Source organism: Octopus bimaculoides, chromosome 1, assembly GCF_046866305.1.
Source record: "Octopus bimaculoides isolate indiv1 chromosome 1, ASM4686630v1, whole genome shotgun sequence".
Lineage (NCBI taxonomy): Eukaryota > Metazoa > Mollusca > Cephalopoda > Octopoda > Octopodidae > Octopus > Octopus bimaculoides.
In genome coordinates, this window is record NC_142928.1 from 82,033,768 (window position 1) to 82,048,221 (window position 14,454).

At 36.4% G+C, this 14,454-nt stretch overlaps 1 protein-coding gene across 14 annotated transcripts in view; it reads right to left on the minus strand.

The window, feature by feature from the left end:
• Positions 1-14,454, minus strand: part of LOC106874564 (uncharacterized) — a 268,447-nt gene that overhangs the window by 209,354 nt on the left and 44,639 nt on the right. For 3 of the 14 annotated variants that reach the window (XM_089353111.1, XM_089353087.1, XM_089353083.1), the window contains exon 2: positions 5,115-5,177. The exons of the other annotated variants lie outside the window; for them this stretch is intronic. The gene's annotated coding sequence lies outside the window, so the exon portion shown is untranslated. The remainder of the gene's footprint in view (positions 1-5,114; positions 5,178-14,454) is intronic. 14 annotated transcript variants of the gene reach the window in all.

A 14,454-nucleotide genomic window follows, 5' to 3' on the forward strand; every position in this document is an offset into this window, starting at 1 on the left:
TTTGACTCAAGTTTTCAGTTGATTAATTTTCCTGGTTAAAATTTTCAAAATCCAAAATACAGTATTAAAGAAGATGGTAGTTATAATGATTCACTGGTTTGAGTTTGACTAATCTGGAGAAAGTGAAGGTAGAAATAAGCAATGATACAGATTAATATGGTACATATAGGTGCAGGGTTGGTTGTGTAGTAAGCAGTTTACTTATCAGCTACATGATTTTGGATCCAGTCCCACTGCTTTGAGCCACCCAAAGCCTTGCGAGTGAATTTGACAGATAAATACTGAATGAAGACTGTGTCTGTTTTTTGAATTAATTATATATATCATAAATCCTCGAGTATAATCCGCACTTTTTTCCCAAAATTTAAAGGTCAAAATTTCTAGTGCGTATTATATACGAGGTTAAAAATGAAAAAATATTTTCTAAGCAAAATTTTGTAAGTGATAAATATGTAAAAGCAATTTACTTAATATTTATTTTTCACTGACGTTATTACTGTTATTTCTTTATTTTCTGCAAACAAAGTACACAAAAAAGCTACACATTTGCATTATGTTATATATACAATAATAATAAAGGACGTTACCATATATATGTTTACAAACCAAGGACGTTATATAGACCTCCTTGACTCAAGTTAGAGAAGGGGTGTGTATTATACACAAGGTTTAGGTTTTTCAGAGGTACAGCCCCCTAAAAATCCCCTGCGTATTATACTCAAGGGCGGACTATACTCGAGGATTTACGGTATATACTCCCCTGTCAATATATGAAAATGTGCTTCCTTGCAAATGTAATGGTTTTTAACTCTTATTTCTAGCAATGTATGTACTACCTTGCACCCTCATTCACAATCAGTGACAACTGAATTTTTCCTTTTGGTTTTATATTGTGTATAATCGCCTTCGTTATTTTATAATTTTCATATTAGCATTTTGCTAAATCAGCCATAAATTCATATGGTAAAAATATATACTGACAGTCAAAATCTAGGCAAACCATCCAGCAATGGAGTAGTCACTACCAATAGGTTCACAATTTCCAAACGAAGCTAGACTAGTATAGTGATCTTGCTCATTCTAGGGTAGTTATCTCCTCTGTCAGTATATGAAAATGTGCTTCCTTGCAACTCTAAGGGTTTTTGACTCTTATTTCTAGTAATGTAGGTGCTACCCTGCACTGTCAGTCACAATTTTTCCTTTTAGGTTTTATATTGTGTGTGTGTGTGTGTGTGTGTGTGCGTGTTCCACATCAATGCTTGACAACCTGTTCTAGTGTGTTTTTGTCCTTGTAACCGAAAGGTTCAGTAAAAGAGACCCATAGAAAAAGTACTAGGCGTATAAAATAAGTATTAGGGTTGATTCATTCAACTAAAATATTCTCCAAAGTGGTGCCCCAGCATGGATACAGTCAAATGACTGAAACAAGTAAAAGATTAAAGATAATATTCTCAGCACAGTTGTTGGCACTCCGTCGCTTACGACGTCGAGGGTTCCAGTTGATCTAATCAATGGAACAGCCTGCTCGTGAAATTAACGTGCAAGTGGCTGAGCACTCCACAGACACATGTACCCTTAACGTAGTTCTCGGGGAGATTCAGCGTGACACAGAGTGTGACAAGACTGGCCCTTTGAAATACAGGTACAACAGAAACAGGAAGAAAGAGTGAGAGAAAGTTGTGGTGGAAGAGTACAGCAGGGTTCGCCACCATCCCCTGCTGGAGCCTCGTGGAGCTTTAGGTGTTTTCACTCAATAAACACTTACAACGCCCTGTCTGGGAATCGAAACCGCGATCCTATGACCGCAAATCCGCTGCCCTAACCACTGGGCCATTGCGCCTCCAGTAACAAAAATACAAATAAAGTTATTTTTTAAATAAGTTTTTTCATAGGAGGAAGGAAAAATCTGTTAGTCTACAACCTGTCAGATTAATCATAGGAAGTAAGTGTGGTAAGTTTGTTGATAACATCCTGAAACACATGGGTGGATCAATTCCCGTTTTGTTAGTGATAGCAGCCCACCACGAATAATTACCTTCCTTAACCCTTTCGATACTAACCCAGTTGAAATCACCTCTGGCTCTGTAGTACAAAAGTCTGGTTTTCATAAGTTTTGAATTAAAATCTTCCACCAAACCTTAGTCATAATTTATGTTCCTAACACCAGCTTAATAATAACTAAGTTATTTTACTAAATTCTTTGTTGTATTTAAAATTAATTGAAAGAAACACAGAGCATCTCAAAATAAATACAGTAACAAAAGGGTACCTTTTCGAGTCATGCTGACTCATAAGGGCCAGCTTCCCAGTTTCCATGGCGTACAAATTCCCCACATCACTCCATCGCAGACTACTCATTTTTGCCACCTGAGTGGACTGGAGCAATGTGGAATGAAGTGTTTTGCTCAAGAACACAATACATTACCCAGTCTAGGAATTGAAACCACAATCTTATGATCATTAGTCTAACACTCTAACCATTAAGGAATGTGCCTCAACCACCAAGAATAATTACTAAACCCTTCCTTATTCACTTTCTAATGAAGAAAGCAACACTGTTCTAAATACTACATACTGTCTTCTGAAAGCATATGGCTAAGTGGTTGGGGTATTCAACTCAATTCATAAGGTCATGAGTTCGATTTCCAGAGGTATGTCATGTCCTTGAGCAAGACACTTTATTTCATGTTGCTCCACTCAACTAGCAAAAATGGGGTGGTACCTGCATTTCAAAGAGCCATTCTTCTCACATTCTGTGTCATGCTGAATCTCCTGAGAACTACATTAAGAGTATGCATGTCTGTAGAGAGCTCAGCCACTTGCATGTTAATTTCATGCACAGGCTGTTCCACTGATCAGATCAACTGGAACCTTCATTGTTGTAACCAATGGAGCACCAGTTTTCACATAACTGTCTTCTCTGTCTCTCTCTCTCTCTCCTCATCTACATAGCTGTTGTGGTGATAGATATTAACACCCCTGTGAGATTAAAAGGTGGACTGGTTGAACTCTTATAAAAAGTGACGTGTGTTGTTGAGACGACAGAATAAGTTGGAATCTTGTGTGTGGTAGTCAGAAGTTACGTTAAAATCATATATCTGAAATCAAGAATATAAAACTATCTAGCTTTCTTTCTTTATCTCTCCCTCTCTCCACTGATTACTACACTAAATGAAAAATCAACAATCTTGAATAAATTGGTGTATTTACAAAGCAGTATTACTTTGTCACTTTCTTCATACCTGGTTCTACTTGCATAAGTCATCAGCTCAGTTACCAAATTTCAGTTTTTCATCAGATCTTCACTAGTTTTTGAATCAAAATAAATGCCTCTTGTCATAAACACTGAACACATGCAAATTCCTTCATTAAGTTGTATCAATTTGTAATTTTCTACTTTTCCACACATTCCTACAAACTTCAGCACCTCATGCAGAGAATTAACAGCTCTAACCTTACACAAACAATTCCTTGATATTTTCCAAGAAAGTTTCCACACATGGCAGTTCTTATTGAGGCAACAAATAATTATAGGCAGTAGCCTTTGGTATTTATTCATGGTGTGTGTGTGTGTGTGTGTGCATGTGAATCAATAAGCATTACAGTTGAAAGAGTAATCTGAATGCTTAAGGGTTAAACATTTCCCATTAAATATGTACATCCAGCAAACTTTACTCATCTTGTCTCCTCCGCTAGATATACATTCACATTTACAGTTTACACTTTATAGCTAAATCATATCACATTTCTAACACATATCTTATGTAAGATGTTTTTTTTATAGAGAACACCATCCTACACATAGTAGTTATCCATCTTCTATAACAAGTGTTATTAGCTGCCTCCACAACCTACAATTATTTCATATCTTTCCAGATTTTACATCTTTTATTTGCCGAGATCTTACAATACCATACACGTTGAAAGTATCTTACATTATCTTAGAAGTTGCCCATATCTTACAATTCAAAAATGTTCTCCTGCCTTTATTTTATTTATAAAAGAGAAGTATTTCATTCCTAGTACAATTATAGTACAGATCTTTATTATACTCTATTGGTTGGCAGTTGACAGGTAGTTACTGTCAGTCTTTTTTAGTTATAAAACAGCACAAAACATATTGCCTATAATACCATGTTTATTAAGTTATATTATACAGGGTGTGTCGAGTATTTTCAAACTTTTAATAGACAATAAATAGAAGACAATCTAATATAATTTTATGACATGCACCAAGTTTTAACTTTCTCATTTCTCTTTCAGATTTATTGATAGTATCATCAACATGACACAGGTAGAGTTCATAGAAGCAATAGAAAGTACACCAAGCTCAAGGCTCTAGCTACTGAAATTATCATCTTCTTGAACATGGTCAAGTTCTTCATACTCAGAGTCAGGAAAGAGCTGGAAGACTCTGGCCGGGTTATATCACCCATATTTACAGTATGGCTAAGTTTGTCCAGCGAGGTCAAGACATCATCAACAACAAACCCCAGTGGATTGATGAAGGCTAATGAGGAGAATACCAAAGTGGAGCCCATTATCAGCTGTGTCATAAATAGGGGAGCAGATAATCAGAGGAGGGTACTTTATGTCCAGTAAAACCCAAGAAAACAATGTGGTCACCAACATTATTTGGCTCCAGCATTTGCACCTCCAGAACTGCCACATTATTGAAGGATTAGCAACAATATCATGGTGTTAGAGAGTCATAAGGGGTTGCATTGTATGTATGGTGGGCAGTATGAAGTTGGAAGGTCACCTGATTTTGACATGCAGTCTATTCTGTGGCTGCATCAATACCCCTTTTTAAACTGAGAGCAGTTTTTTTTTAAATGGCATGTTCCTTTGCTGAATCAAATTGGATGTGCATGTTGTTTTTCAGAGAATATGTTGTTGTTTTTTTATTTATTGTCTGCTTTTTGCGTTTGTTTGGTTTTCAAGTTATTTGACATACCATGTAGAGCAAATTGTAATTGTCTCAATATATATTAATTGCAAGCATAGTATAAGTGCCACAGTATTTTTTCAATATATGAGATCTATGACCTGAGATTTTTTATTACAACAACAAGTTAGAACAAAAAAGCTTAAAAAAGCAAAATTGAGCTGACCTTAAGTGTTATCCAGTAATGAAAGTTATCACAAGAAAATAAATTTTCCACCTTTGCACTCACCTGAAAAATAAAATTCAACAAAGTTCTAAGTTCAGATTCAATTAGGTATTATAAAATAGTGCAGTGGTTCTCAACCATTTTTTGCCTATGGACCCTTTTAATTCCTAATTTACTCTACTGGGTCCTCATATCCATTCAATGTTTAAAAAAAATCCTACTATATTGTTATAATTAAATATTATTAGAAACTGTATTAAAAAATTGCTAAAATATTTTGTGTGTTGCAGAAGTATATTCAATTTATTGTACATAAATTTTAACAACAAAATCTTAAATGGGTTCCCAAGTCATGTGGACTCCAGTTGAGAACAACTAAAATAGAGTAAATTAGTCAAAAATTAAGGATTTCTAAAATGAAAAAAGAACAAGGCAAATTTGGCAAACAAATTTTAAATATATTTACTCTTTTTACTTTGAAACAGATTTAGTATAGAAACAGGTTTCTTAAATGGTTACATATTTAAAGACCTGATTTAGGCTCTGAAGTTCAGATGTTACCTTATCTTTCCAGATAGAAATTTTACAGCATCAATGGATCAAAGCTTTTTTTTTAGTAAGTGATTTGTAGCTACTTTACCAATCTAATCAAAAATTAGTGTTGTTGTTTTGTAATTGCCAATGATAACTGGTTTCAAATTTTGGCACAAGGCCAGCAACTTTGGGGGAAGAGGTAAATCGATTACATACCCCCAGTACTCAACTGGTACTTATTTTATTGACCCTGAAAGGCAAAGTAAACCTTGGTGGGATATGAACTCAGAATGTAAGGACAAATGAAATGCCACTAAGCATTTTGCCCAGCATGCGAACAATTCTGCCAGCTTGTCACCTTACTTTTCTCATGATTATTATTAGCAATAACAATACAGATGCTATTGAATTAGAGATCAAGATATCACACTATATACCCGTCAGAGTGTAAGTATCTTGAGAGAAAAGCTGAACATTAGAAGCATCAGTTGTGGCGTGCAAGAGAGACGATTGCGCTGGTATGGACATGTGGTGAGAATGGAGGAGGATAGCTGCGTGAAAAAGTGCCACACCCTAACAGTTGAGGGAACCCGTGGAAGAGGTAGGCCCAGGAAGACCTGGGCTGAGGTGGTGAGGCAAGACCTTCGTACATTGGGCCTCACCGAGGCGATGACTACGGACCGAGACCTTTGGAAATGGGCTGTGCGTGAGAAGACCCGGCAAGCCAAGTAAGATCGTTGCCAGTGCCCCTGGACTGGTTCTTGTGCGGTTGGCACATGAGATGCACCATTTTGAGCGTGGCCGTTGCCAGTACCGCCTGACTGGCTCCTGTAGGATTTTCGAGCGAGATCGTTGCCAGTGCCCCTGGACTGGCTTGTGCGGGTGGCACATAAAAGACACCATTTCGAGCGTGGCTGTTTTCGTGCGGGTGACACGTAAAAGCACCCACTACACTCTCTGAGTGGTTGGCGTTAGGAAGGGCATCCAGCTGTAGAAACTCTGCCAAATCAGACTGGAGCCTGGTGTTGCCATCCGGTTTCACCAGTCCTCAGTCAAATCGTCCAACCCATGCTAGCATGGAAAGCGGACGTTAAACGATGATGATGATGATGATGATATTTGGTAACATAAAAGACACACAAGCATATTAGATGCACCCTAATTTCAGCAGTACTTATTCAGATAAAATAAAAAGAAGTTTCTAGTACATTAAAGCATGTAAAATAGGCCCAACTTTGCATATAGGAGCTGGGATAAAATTTTGAATCATTTCTTTAGAAAATAACAGTGTCTAACAGCCTCTCTTTAATCCATTACCTCCCATAATTCTATTAACTGGAATTTTTTTATGAAACTGATTTCTAGCATAAAACAGCCTTAGAAACACGCTGGAATGATCAAAATAACATTTCAAAATAACATTTTAAATAGAAATAAGTGAGATATTGGGTGAAAAATTAGCAAACCTCATTTGAATATCAGAGAAATATACCTAGTAGATATAGAAAAAAGGTTAGATATGTGTAAATATTGACAGATAATTACGAAATTTGTAATTTTTAAGTGATCTCATATGAGATCACTGGTAGGTAATGGGTTAATGTATGAATATTCAAACATGTGTTCTGTAATGTATTATAGCATTAAGTATTGTTCTTGAAATATAAAGTACCTGTTATCTTTCTTTAAAGACTATAAGCTGAATATCAATTTTGAAATTAGGAACTAATGTCTGAATTACCAGGAGAAAAGGTCAAGTGGATACATGTCTGGTTGTGATAATACCAGAAATGCCTTACCATGTCAGTTTCAATAGTGAAAGGAAAAAGATATAATTACAACATATAACCAAGATACAATAAAATAACTAAACAAAGAACTAGCTAAAAGTGACTCTTATTCTAATTTTTGCTCATTCATTAGTTTGTTTTTATGGGCATTTTCCCATACTGGCATGGGTTAGATGAACACATATCACTGAGACATAGCATTGAGCTGGGTGCTCTTCCAGTTGCTAACTCTTGCCCTGTTTTTCAAGTAAAGGAATTTCTATTCTACTCAACTTCAAAAGTGCAGAGAATTTTTCATGCAAGCACAGAAGGGAAACATTCACATAGACACACACACACACACACACATGCACAACCATACATACAATACACACATACACACATGCACGTGAAAAGGTAGGTTATGTAATTTGCATTATTATAGAGAAATAAACATTGCATTTTCTTAAAATATGAATACAGTAATTTACTAACGAAGAAACTGGCTGAGGCAATGAAAACTACAAAGAATAGTTTATTGCATCTAAGTCTGCACTGTTTCATACCACTGGCCATTATGATAGTGATAGTGCAGGAGAAGTGGAGGGCAGGATAGAAAGATTTGAGAAAAGAGAGGAAGGAGTCTAGATGTTCGTGGGAGAGTGAAGTCGCACTGATACAGTCATCAATATAACGGCCGTATAGCTTGAGAATGGAACTAGTGAAACTTGAGGGGAGAGAGAGAGAGAGAGAGAGAGAGAGAGAGAGAGAGAGAGAGAGAGAGAGAGAGAGAGAGAGAGAGATCAACTATTATCATCAGAAAGCATAGGGAATTACTCTCTTTTAACAACAGAAGGTGTAGAATCTACTCCTATTTGGTCACTTGACTTGCTAGATATAGCAGCTAAATAATCCTTCAACTTACATCACATTGTCATTAAAAAGAAGGAAGGACACATTGGATAATATTGTCATAAAGAAACATGGGATGGTCATGGCTGGATTACCTGTGAACATGTGGGTCATAGGTGCCAGGCTAATTAGGGTTGGCTTTTCACTAAACAACTCTATCTCTGACTATGTACTAAAGACAAAATATGGTGTCTTTTAGAATCATGATACTGGGTAATGGTTACTGTGCCAGGGAGTATACAGTGGTTGCAGGAAATAGTGGTGATGATAATGATGGTTGGTCCTTAACTTTTGATGAAGTGAAGGGGACACCATTGTGTAGCATATCTTGGGCATTTTAAACATAATGGAGCCCATCCCTCTCTAAGTCTGAACACAACTGGTTCATTCCAGAGACAAAGAGAGTGAAAGCAATTGAGAGAGTGAGAGAGAGAGAGAGAGAGAAAGAGAGAGAGAAGCTGTACCTCTGTATCAGATTGATATTCCATTTATTAAGACCAAAAGAATTTGAACTCAGAACACAGAGAGCTGGAACAAACACCACAAACAATTCAACCCAACACTAATAATTCTGTCAAATCACCACCATTATACATTGGTTAAAAGAGGTGGGGATTTATAGACCAATGAGGTAACTATAGGATATGCATGTCAGCAAGCACTTGGAACCACATGGTTGAACTTGGAACCACATGGTTGTAAAGAAAACTTGTTAACCATACAATCATGCCTGTATCTTATTCAATAGTGGAGGCACAATGGCCCAGTGGTTAGGGCAGCGGACTCGCGGTCGTAGGATTGCGGTTTCGATTCCCAGACCGGGCGTTGTGAGTGTTTATTGAGCGAAAAAAACCTAAAGCTCCATGATGCTCTGGCAGGGGATGGTGGTGAACCCTGCTGTACTCTTTCACCACAACTTTCTCTCACTCTTACTTCCTGTTTCTGTTGTGCCTGTAATTCAAAGGGTCAGCCTTGTCACACTGTGTCACGCTGAATATTCCCGAGAACTGCGTTAAGGGTACACATGTCTGTGGAGTGGTCAGCCACTTGCATGTTAATTTCACGAGCAGGCTGCTCCGTTGATCAACTGGAACCCTCGACGTCATAAGCGACGGAGTACCAACAACTTATTCAATAATAAAAGATTCACATAAAACAAGATCAACGAAATCTTAGATTAAAAAACATCACTCTTCTTAGATGCAATGACGTAAAATCAATATTTATTAAAATGAACTTTACTGTAGAGTTAACAAATGGAGGTTAGCACAGAGAAATGAATGTCAAAACAATGATAATGAAGTTGTTGAAATAATTACTTTATAAATTATGCATTCATACATTGATTGACAGCATTATTAAATATTCAATTTATTAACAGATAGACACAGGCATGGCTGTGTGATTAAGAAATATACTTCTTAACAAAAATGGTTTTGGGTTCAGTCCCATGGTTTACTAACGCAGGCAAGTATCTTCTATTGTAGCCCAGGTCAACCAAAGTGTGTGTGTGTGCATGCAAGCATGTGCATGTGTGTGTGGGTCCTTATCTTGACTTCAGGCAAATAGTTGTAAATGAACATCACTGTCATACAAGCAGAGACCTTTATTTCAAATCTTTCCTGAAAGCACGTCTGGCTATGGAGAAATATTATCTTGCTTGGGAATAGGTGAAGATTGGCAATAGGAAAGGCAATTGGCCATAGCAAATCTGCCTCAAGAAATTTTATCTGATCCATGCAAGCATGTAAAAGTGGACGTTTAAATGATGATGATAATAATGATGATGATGATGATGTATAAAAGTATTCAGTAGTGATCTGTTTGAAAAACTTACGAAAATTTATGGGTTTATTTATTCTTTTGTTCTTCTATTCTTTTACTTGTTTCAGTCATTTGACTGTGGCCATGCTGGAGCACCACCTTAAAGAGATTTTTCATCAAAGAAATCGACCCCAGGACTTATTCTTTGTAAGCCTAGTACTTATTCTATTGGTTTCTTTTGCTGAACTGCTAAGTTATGGGGATGTAAACACACCAACATCAGTTGTCAAGGTTGTCAAGCCATGGTGAGAGGACAGATAGACACAAAGACACACACACACATAAATATATATATATATATATATATATATATATATATATATATATATATATACAATGGACTTCTTTTAGTTTCCATCTTCCAAATCTACTCACAAGGCTTTGGTCAGCCCAAGGCTATAATAGAAGACACTTGCCCAAAGTGCCATACAGTGGGACTGAACCCAGAACCATGTGGTTGGGAAGCAAGCTTCTTACCACATGGTTCTTAAATAAATAAATAAAGTTAGAAGTAGAAAAATTTAAAAAAAGAGGAAGACACGGGAAATGTGTTTCTTTAAAGCCTGACTGTACAACTTTGTCTCTAAGCATAACAAAATGCTTTTCACTGAATTGCTATAAAAATCAAAACAAGGATAGCAAAGTTGCTTTTTTTAATCTATCTATTATACCTTTTATCTTAACCTTTTTAATTAAAGAAAAAAAAAACAACTTTTCTAGACATACAAAGACAAATAAAAGTACAAATAATTGTGCAGCTTGTCACATGACCTCCAGATAAGACTTAACAATTATGTAAGCTCAACAGGTGGTGTGAATTTGTAAAGATAATATATATATATATATATATATATATATATATATATATATATATATATACACATATACATATATATATACATATATATATATATATATATATATATATATATATATATATATATATATATATATATATATATATACATACATACATATACATATACTCTGAGTAAGTTCTGCTCTTATATGATAAAGTTGGTGGTAGTGATAAAGATAATAACATTAACATGAACAAACAAAAAAATCAGTGAATTGTATGTACACAAGTCCACAAATCCCAGTTAGTCAATTGTAGTTTAGGATCACATACAGTTTCCTAAACCTCCTCCACAGTAGTTACAGAAATTTTACCCAAGAATATTTAAAATGGCTTATACAGGCTGCAACAGAAAGCAGTATGGTAGTCACTGAATTCAAAAAAGGCATGTGTGTGCACACACATGGAATATAATATACACGTTTAAGAGTCTAAAAGTGTTAATGAAATTTAAAGTGCAGAAATATTATATTAAACAGCCTGGTTCTGTGTATCTTTCTAAAAACTACAACGCTTTGCCTTTGAGTAACCTCTCACAACTAACATAAAAGTTTTATGTTTATTTTACTAGGACCTTAAAACACAATCTCAAGAGAAGAGTTTCTCAGGATGTGGCATATACCTCCCTGGTGAGGCATGGCAATAATTTGATGGGGCATCGATCACTTCAGAATAGGACACAACTAAGTAACAAGTGAATAAATCTTGCAATAATGAAGTTTTAATTAAAACAGGGTGTCCATAAATTGCCTTTACACTTTGAAGAATTCAGAGAAAAAAAAAGAACTCAGCAAGTTGTGTGCAGCCAATGGAGCCCACATGAAAGTGTTCTGGTGTTTCTAATAAAACTTTATTTGTTTGCCTATGTTTCCCAGTAAACTCTGCTGAGTTATCCTTATTTTCTTTTTTCTGAATTTTTAAAATTGTAAAGGTAATTCGTGGAGACCCTGTATATGGGAACGAGAATGGGCCCCAACTATGTGAACCTATTCGTTGGCTACGTTGAGGCCCAAATATTCTCAAGTTTCACTAGTTCCACCCCCGAGCTATACGGCTGTTATATTGATGACTGTATCGGTGCGACCTCACTCTCCCACGAACATCTAGACTCCTTCCTCTCTTTTCTCAAATCTTTCCATCCTGCCCTCCACTTCTCCTGCACTATCTCTGACACTTCTGTCTCCTTTCTTGATATTTCATCACTCCTCTCTCACCACCTCCATCCACTACAAACACACAGACTCACACTCATACCTCAACTTCTCTTCCTCCCACCCTAAACACACCAAGCTCTCCATCCCCTATTCCCAATTCCTCCGTCTATGCAGGCTCTGCAGTGACGACCATAACTTTGAGACTCATTCTCAACTCATGGCTCGCCACTTCATCCTACGTGGATATCCCCTCACCACAATCCACACCACCCTTGCCAGAGCACTTCCAGAGCAGAGTGGACCGTGCATCTGCTCTCTCCCCCTGCACCCACCCCACCATCTCTCGTTTTCCCTCACCTACCACCTCACCACCCTACCTCGCCAACGCACCATTCTCCGAGCCTTCCAGCGACTCCAGTCCGACCCCTCCACTTTGCACATCTTCCCTAACAATTGTAAGCATATAAATTATTTCACTATTATAATTTTCTTTTATATACAGCCACAAACTGTAGGTAATGAACTGGTAGTTATTAGTTAAATTCCCTTACAAAAATTGCTACAGTTATCTGAGTTCAAGCCCTGGTGTCAAAAATAAAGTAACTAGTCCTGTACTGGGGTCTTTTCCGAAGGAATTTTTTTTTTTTTTAACAGATACTTACTTCTTTGGAAACTTCATGGGCAGAGTCAGATAACAATTTTCATGAATCACATAAATCACATCATGTGGTTATTTTCTGTTGTCATGGAAGGTCATCCAGGTTTGAGATTGTCTTTCGTGGATGCTCTTCCTGATTTGAAATATCAATACCACTCACGACATTGCTCACAACTGAAACAATTCTCTGATATTCATATCATAACATTAGAAAAGTCTTTGTAAGAACTTTTTCCCTAATGTGAAGCAGAATTTCACACGAACATGTTAGTCTCCCAAATCCTTCATTGTTCAACTTGCAACAAATCACCAAGCACCCTAAAACATATGTTCACTCAGGTATATGTCAATCAAACACAAACTGATGTAGCATGACATGTCAATTATTAGACAGGTCAAGGTCAACCATGCACAGTGCTACAGGCATGAGTACACTGCCTCAGCTGATTGGCTATTTTAAAAGTTTGGTTTCCATTTGGACAAATATGAAATTTGTATGGTGTAGTCTCTGTTTCATATAGAGTGGAAAAATATATAATATATTCTGCAGCTTGTAACACTGACGCTTTAAATAAATTATCTAAGAGAACACTAAGTCCTGAGATAAGAAAGATAAAGAAAGTAACTAATATTTAAAATTGTGCACAAGTATCATCACACAGGATAATAGCTGTATTCATAGATGTTAAGAGAGCTGATAACTATAGTAGAGACATAAAGTGCTTCTTTAATGTGTGGTATGTTTTTGTATATTATACAAATGTATACAAATGTATATTCCAAGACCATCCCTACACAATTATTTCAATTTCAGGTCATTTCGTTTACTACAAATTCAAAAACATAATTCAGTGTATGTAGTTTGTGGTTTTTATAAATAAAATCGTTACATACCATAGAAATTTTGATGGTTACAAATACAACACTTTTGGAATAGTATAGAGAAGTTAGACTGTCCACAAACTGTGATCCACCCCCACCTCTTTCTTACTCTCTCTTTCACTCATTATCGTCTTCCTCTTTTTCTCTTGTGTAGCTGTATCTTTTAACATTTTAGTTGCACCGCTTTAACCTTTTTAACTGCTTTATCATTTATTCCGTGTACACACACACACACGGCTAGTCACGTATCCCATTTTTTTGTCACCTGGGGGGTCACAGATAGTGAGAAACTGTGTAGAGCAGAGAAAAATAATCAGATTTATACACACACATATATCATCATTATTGTTTGACTATTTATTTTTCCATACTTGCATGGGTCAAACAAAATTTGTTATGCCATTATTTTTTTACAGATGGATACCCCTCCCTGTCGCCAGCTCTTACCTCTTTCTAAATTAGCTGATATTTTCTCTTGTCTGGACACATCTTCATAGAAAACTAGAAATGAGTGACACCATTTATGATTGTGACGCTAACAACTCTCACATGATGTTAAAACAAGGAACACACAAAATATATACACACACACATATAATAAGAAGAAAGCACGTGTGGTATTCAAAGCTTTGTAGAACATACATGTGTGGCAGCAAAATGCTGAAATAATTACATGGCCATAATAGAACATTATGCAATCATGCATTTTGCTGACGTGTGTATGTCCTTTGAATATGGCCTTTGACCT